Below are 7,729 nucleotides of genomic sequence, written 5' to 3'. Positions count from 1 at the left end.
TACATGTTTGTCATGTGATTTGTAGGCCTCAGATGAAATGTTGGGTGATAGGGCAAAAAATTGGATAAAACGTGGAGCTCACAACCCAAAATGGACCGCTGTGGCGGTGGGAGTGCCGCGATAGCGGCGGGTGGACCGCTTCCAGCGGCCTGCCATTTGTCGGGTGGCCGCTGTGGCGGACGATTGACCGCAGTGAGTCGACTGCCATAGCGGTGAGCGGATTTCCTTTGGGACCGCTATTGCGGGACCGCTCGGTCGACGGAAAACAATATCTGAGATTTTTATACTTAGTCTTATATTCTCTATTCACAAAACATGAACACACTTTCCAACAAGCACCTAGGGTGAATTTCCAAGCTAGGGCAAGAAACTTTGAGATTTAAGTTCCATTGATTTCCATTCTATCATTCCATTCTCCTTCATTATTGTTATCCTCTTCATGGGTCTTTAATGGTGAAATTGAAATAGAAACCCTAGAATGTTAATAAACCTTCTAAACTTGATGGATTATGGTTATTATCGCTTAGTTATCATCTAAATGCTTGGGTTAGTTTCTCTTTTCATGAATTAAACATTTAGAGCCATAAACTAAGTGATTGGTGACCTAGGGTTCTATAAAAATGGTGGATTGACCATAAAAACTGCTTATAGTGGGAATGTTGATAGAATGTTGCTATAAATTGATGATTACTGATTACTAAGGGCCTTGATAGGTTGTTTATCACCTAGAAAATCATCCACCCCTTGGAATGGGGTAAAGGGAAGGGTATTCTTGTATTGGTATTTGTGATTTGAGTATTTGACTCATTGAGCCTTCTATTTCTAGACTTTGAGCGTTCTGAGGCTTTAAGGAAAGGAAAGGCTGTAGCGGAGTGACTTGCGTTGTCCCAGCTCTACATTGAGGTAGGTTACGGTCTACTTGAGTTAGACTTTGGTTAGTTGATTGTATGTTTTGTGAATGCTTTAGGAGAAAGCATGTCTAGTTTTCATGCATGATAATGTGTGGCTAAACTCCTATGTGAATGTGATTGAGTGATTGTGTAGATTTGTGCCTCTATTCCTATGTATTAAATCTGCAATGGATGTGTTGTGATGAGAATCTAATACGATCTTTTCGACGGTATTGTGACATGAAATGATGATTTGGGTAGTGAAAATGAGAACGTAAGAAACACTGTTCGGTGAAGAGGTATGGAAAAGCACTCATGTGACCTAAATTAAGAACTCGTGATCCGAGGTTAGTTCCGAAAATGAGAGGTACATTGATATGTCCCGCATCTAAGGTTCGTTCAGGAGCGGAGGTTTGTGCTCGGGTCCGAGGAGTATTCCAGAACGAGTGGTACATGGACACCATGGATCCCCTGCAAGTCATGACTACTGAGCAATGACATCAGTTAGCACATGTGTACAGTTAGTGTGGTCTTTGTGGTAAACTTATTCCCATTGTGGCTTACATGACTGTGATGCTTGACATCTTGGTGATTTGATTGTGATTATCCTTGGTTGAGTTGTTGTGGTTTGTTGATATTCATGTCTGTTGACTAGCTTGTTTATTCTATTGATTTTATGGATATGCATGATACTAATCTTAGTCGGCCTATGATATCTATCGGTACATAGTGTTTGTACTGATACTACCTTGCTGCATTCTTTTGAGTGCAGATTGTGATACAGAGACTGCTCATTCGCCCTCACATCTAGTGTGGAGGACGTTTGCTGATAGATTTACGGTGAGCCTTTTCTCATGCCAGGCCGCCCGAAGATCTTCTTCTTATGATGTCTTTTCATGTTCTGGACATTATGGATATTTATTAGTCAGATTTCATTCCTTAGACATGTTTTAGATTAGAGTCTTGTACGATGACTTTCGAATTTGGGTATATTGTAATAGTTAGAACTTCCGCACTTATTTCAGTATTTTATGGCATGACTTATTTCGTTTATTTGATGTTGAATGAGTAATAACTGATTAACTTGGTTAATATAAAATCGGACTTGGTTAAATAGATGACTTGTGTGTTGGTTCGCCCACTAGGATTTAGTTGGGTGTCAGTCATGGCGGGTTGGGTCGTGACACTCAGAATCCTTGGATGAAAAAACAACGTGAATCACGAATTTTTACAGGTCAAAATGATTTTATAAAATTGTTTAGGTCAATATTTTACCCCTTTTAATTGGTAAAATAATTTCCATAATATTATAAATCATTTAGGAATTAATTGGTACATTTTATGACATTTATAGAATATTTATTAGATTTAATCAAAGAAAAACAATTTTAAATAATTTAATAGTTTAAATTGTCAAAAGTCAAATTAGCAAATATATTATTCTCTTTAATCCAAGGAATTTGACTAATTAAAAGAATTGACCATTTTGCTCCTCAATCCTTAATTTTGTGTATTGGCATAATTTGTTAAAATTAGTCATAATTGTTTCTAGTATTTAATTAGGATAATTAGTCAATTAGTGGGGCATTACTGCATATTTATTTTTAATTATTTAATTATTTTAGTTATAACCACAATTGAATTAATCGATCCATGGTTTAAGGCAATTGGGGTTATTTTGGCAAATTTAGCCTCCTAGTGGCTTTGATTGAAATGACCAAATCCATTGGCTCAAATTAATTAAGGCTATTAATGTGATTTAACCTTTAATTGGTTAATTAGGCTAAATATGACCATAATTGAAATAATCAATTAGGATTAAACCAATGAAGGCCGTAATTGCAAATTAAGCCAATTTGCATAATTGACCGAATTTTTAAATTAATTAGTAGGATAATTACGTCCTAAATTGATTATAATTAAAGTGTTATGGTCAATAATCGATGTTTTAATTTTGCCCATTGTTTGCTTCACCCATCTTGCCCTTCATATACGTATATACACCTGATATGTGTATATATACATGTATGGTATACATGTGGAAGAGGCCCCATTTCTTTCTAAAAAAATTCGGACCAGGCCCAGTCCAATGAGATGGACTGACCTGGCCCAAAACAAAATCAGATAAGGTGGGGTAATACCCTAAAAAACATTTCACTCATACCAAACGCACCCTCCCTTATCTCTCCTCCTCTCTTTCCTCTTCCACGAAATACCCTAGGCGCCGCTTCATCAACTCCCTCCCTCTCTCATGCCAGAAATGGAAAATACGCAGAGGTCTCAGACCTACATCAGCTTTTGTACGACTATTTTCATGATACAATTAATGTTCAGCTTCGTTTTCACTCAACCTCACCCCAAATGCGGTATTAGTCCTCTTCCTTTTTACTTTCCCTTTAATTTTCAAGTCAAACAAGACGATTTTCTGTGTTTTGTTGCTAAATTGTGATTGTACAAACTCGATTTTCATTAGTTCACAAGGGATTGGTGCGGATCGACCTAGTCAGATCTGACCGTATACATTTGTTCTCTGTAGATCCTGGTCGATAAATTCGTGTATTGAAAGTTTGCATTTGAAAAAACCATGTTGTCCCACATCGGTATTTTTACGGTTTTCAAATAGAACCCCCAACCCTCACAATTGGATAAGTTTTCACAACCTCAGAGCCTGATTTTTGAGTATTAAAACTCGAGATTTAGGCTTCTCAGTAAAATTTTAAGGCTTAGCTATTTTTTTTTATAGTTCGAGTCTCCTTAGTTCTAAAAATTTGTGTTTTTTCCTTTTTGTGTGGTTTGAGTTGGAGATTTGGAAGCAAGAGGGCTCCAAAATCCCTTCTTGACAAGGTTGTGCCCAAAAAAGGTAGTACTCTATCTTGTTGTTTATTTTTCGTTTTTCTTCAATATTAGTGTAGTCTTCATGCTATTAAATGTCTAGTTTCAAATTTAGTTCATGTCGTGTTGTCCTGGAATATGTTTAAAATTCAGTTTTTGTTCATGTTTGTAGTCCTGGAATATATTTGAGCTTGTTGTCAAGATCATGAGTCTGAGATAGTATGTTTGAGTGCTATTGTTTACTTAGTTTATATCTGATCTTACCGTAGTCATTTTTACTACTCAAATAATCAGTGTGCTGATATATGTCCATTTGAATATCAATTTTAATGGTGTAATTTGTTGGTATGAATGTGGTAATGTTTGAACACCTTCTAGATGATGTTTGAATCATTGTCTAGCTGCTTATCCCCTTAGTATAATGACACTGGGTTATAGTAACTTAACAATAATGGCCTGAGTGCTCTTAAATGATATTACTTAGCTCTGTTCAAACACCCAGTGCATATGTAATGATTCACCTAAGTCTAATCTTAAAAGAGGTGTTAGCCAATTAATAAAAGCATGAGGCCCTAAGATTGAATTGAGAGTCAACAAATGAAAACTTATGCAGTTTCTTTAATGATAAACTGATACAATGAACCAGGGATTGATAGCAAGAACATTATAGACTTTGTATATGAGTTAAATCTCTAGTAGTCAAGTAATATACGTTTGAAATTAGGGGGGAAGTCTTTGGGGTATAAGCTTCACTGTCTAATAGGGGAGTAGGTTCAAAGGTTGACTGGTTAATAGCTTAGGATCATTAAGTGGTATCATTCGGTTATAAGACCTGAATATAGCTTTGACAATATAGGCTTCGTAATATATGTAATCAGGGGAATTAACTGATTTTAAGGCTTAAAGTAATCTGGTAAGCCAAATGTTATAAGTGTCCAGTTTATTAGCACCTCTAGATTAGTTTTGATCACATAAGCATATAGTGAATTTGGCTTGACTATTATTGCACTTTAAAACCTGATCCCTTAGAGAGAAGGTTACTACTTTGTTGAACTAAAGAAGATTTGATTGTATGAAGTTCTATGTTTGTCCTTGTCCATTTCCTTTGACGCCTCATGTGTATGGTCTAGTGGTTCTGGACAGTATGTACATTAAGTATAAGTTTGTAGAATGAGATTCCTTTCAGAGTTGCTCTATCTCTATTCAACCATCTAAGTATATGAATGAAATGACTTGATTAAATATGCAGTAGGTGGGACTGATAATGGAACAATAGAATGAAATTGATTTGCCACTAAAAGTATGCCATGTTTGTCTTGTCTGAGAGGTCCATATTTTAAAAATTGTCCTGATCTGGTTCATGAAGAAGAGAGATCAGCTCAGAAATGGAACACCTAGACTTAAATGGTACTCTACTAAAAACAAGAGAATTTTAAAACAATAATCAGTCCTCTAAGTTGAATCACCCTGTAAATGTTAGTAGTCCTTGCTGTTGGTGTTTAATTGGGTTGAATGATAAGAAGAAAGTCATATGTGTGTATATGTAAACTCTTAAGTCACATGACTTAGGGAAGCCTTTTAAAGGCACCTTAGTGGGGATTGAGACGAACCAAGTATACCTGGCTCATGGTATATTTCACCCAAATAAAAGGTGCCATGGCATGCCCTTGGGTCCATGGGATGTATGTTTGCTATTTACATGTTGTTTGATCTCCTATTTTTATCATTAGGTTCCAAAGAATGCAATGAAATGAATCTGCTAAGTGATCCTACATTGTCGACATGGTTAAAGGAAGAGATTATCCATCTAAGATCATTTATTCTCAAAAAAAAAAAAAGCAAAAGGAATTGACTAAATGGAAACCTGAAGAAGTAAAGTGTTTTTTTAAAATAAGATGCTGCGTCTAAGTCATTTGGTTTACTTTAAAACTTTGTGTTATTTCCCATCCTCCAAGGCTTTGCTGAAGTTGAATGCCATAGTTGTGTCCTTTCTTTCCTTTCATTTCATCTAGGTCGTAATGCATATATGTCCTATACATCTTTTGGTATACTACTTTCATGCTGCTAAAGCTTAACTAGAGCTCAAAGATCATTTCTGTGAACATTTGAGTTTGTTTGCATCCTGTTCTGATTGTGCTGTACCTATCTGCTTGAACCATAGGCTTTATACTTTGCATCCTGTTGTTGTTAACATGGCAAACTCTTTAATTTTTCATGACCTCTCTTGTTCTCTTCTTTGATTTTGATTCCCTATATGAATATGGCATCCTTATTCTCATTATGAAGCATTCAATATGCTAAATTGAATGTCCCTGTGTGTTGCTATGCTGACCCTTAATGCTTAAGGACCTGCTGAACCTGTTGAGTAGTCTATCTGCTTGATGTTGGATCAACTAGTTTAAATCTGAGTTTGGCCTTTGCATGGGATAGGTATCATTATTTATAAATTCCGGGATAGGGGTTTAGTTAATTAGTGAGTTCTAGAACATGTTCATGGCTGAATATACATAGAATATACATCAAGGTATTAAGAAAAGAAGAAGGCATACACGTGATATACACTTGATATGCACATCATGTGTGTATATGATGAGTATATTATATGTATATGAGTAAACATGCTATCCATATGTAGGATATATACATTAAATAAGTAAAAGAGGATGGAAATCTCATTAAGCCTTAACTTTCACTTAGTTTTCATTTTACAGTAATGGACGGGCCTAGCCCAATTCTGATTCAGTGAAGAGTAGCCCAGATTTCAATAAGTCTAAAAGCAGCAAAAGGGGGAACACGGGTACTTTTCTTTTGTGACCAGTCTTGGGCTGTTAAAGCCCAATGACTTGAAGTAGTATATATATGTGTATGTGAGTTTTAGGTGTGTTATATATATATATATATATGATAAGTTCAGTGAATTAAATCTAAGCGGGTCCTTTTTTCTTTTTCCTCCCTTCCACTACATTCGGGTCAAGTCGAAGCCAACCTGTTGGGCCAAGGCCTAACAGGCAATTCTTTCATCGTCATAGAGTCCAATAAAGATGAAATGGAAGCTAATATACATTAAATACATAGAAGGCCCAACCATGGATAAAAATGGCCAACTAGGGGCTTGGTACGCCCCTAGCCTGCCCTTTCCTTTTTACTTTATTTATTCATGCTTTCTTTTATTTATAATTTTGATGTATTTGCACTTGTAAATATTTGTAAAAAATGCTTACATATATTGGAATCCTTATGTTTTGAACTAGTCATCTTAGGACAACGGTGCCTATGCCGTTTAGTTGACTTTAGGTCCCCAAAATGATTTTCAAAACCCAAACTTGGCTTAACTATTTTCTCAAATAAAAAATGGAAAATGCAACAGACCCGTTTAATACAAGTAAAAAGGTAGTCTCAAAATCATAAACACTACGATGTTTCCTCTAAAATCGGACCAAGTTTTGGATCCCATCAAGGAATGGAAATAAATGTGTTGGGCCATGCCCGATAATAAGAAGAATTGAGATTTTAGGGGGGTAACACTCCTGAAAATGAGTACATTTTGAAGCCAACTTTAAGCCAATTTTCAGAATAGGAAACAATCAAATAAGATTTGGGGCCAAGCCTAAAACAGAAAATGCCGCTTTTAAAGAGAGTTGTGGACTTTTAGGATTTAAAACCCAAACTCCAAAATCAGTTGTATGTATATACCTGTCTATGAACCGTTGATAACGAAACAAGTTATTTTATAAGTCAAAACCGTTTAAATAAATGAAAATGTTCATAAACATGAAATGTTAGGTGAGGCGTTCAAATGTATTATACGGATTTGGCCCGAATGAAAGTGTATGATTAAAAAGTATGTACAAACATGTGTATCAAAAACTAGAATACAAACATTTTTATGTATAAAATACATTACCCTTATATATAAAAGAGAAGCTATTTTTATTCGGATATTATAAATCCGAACTTAAATACCCCATATATAAGGGGGATATATTCAATTCCTTTTTCCAAAAACC

The 7,729-nt window shown here is 35.5% G+C and overlaps 1 long non-coding RNA gene across 1 annotated transcript; it reads left to right on the top strand.

Annotated features, from left to right (window-relative positions):
- The first annotated feature begins 3,052 nt into the window (after positions 1–3,052).
- Positions 3,053–6,969, top strand: LOC132618000 (uncharacterized). The gene is made up of 2 exons (XR_009573913.1): positions 3,053–3,750; positions 6,434–6,969. It is a non-coding gene; the product is annotated as an uncharacterized LOC132618000 (long non-coding RNA).
- Positions 6,970–7,729: the final 760 nt, after the last annotated feature.

The sequence above is a fragment of the Lycium barbarum genome, chromosome 11, assembly GCF_019175385.1.
Source record: "Lycium barbarum isolate Lr01 chromosome 11, ASM1917538v2, whole genome shotgun sequence".
In the NCBI taxonomy this organism is placed as follows: Eukaryota; Viridiplantae; Streptophyta; class Magnoliopsida; order Solanales; family Solanaceae; genus Lycium; species Lycium barbarum.
Note: the sequence above shows the minus strand (reverse complement) of the source record. Positions and strands in the feature narration are given on the sequence as shown.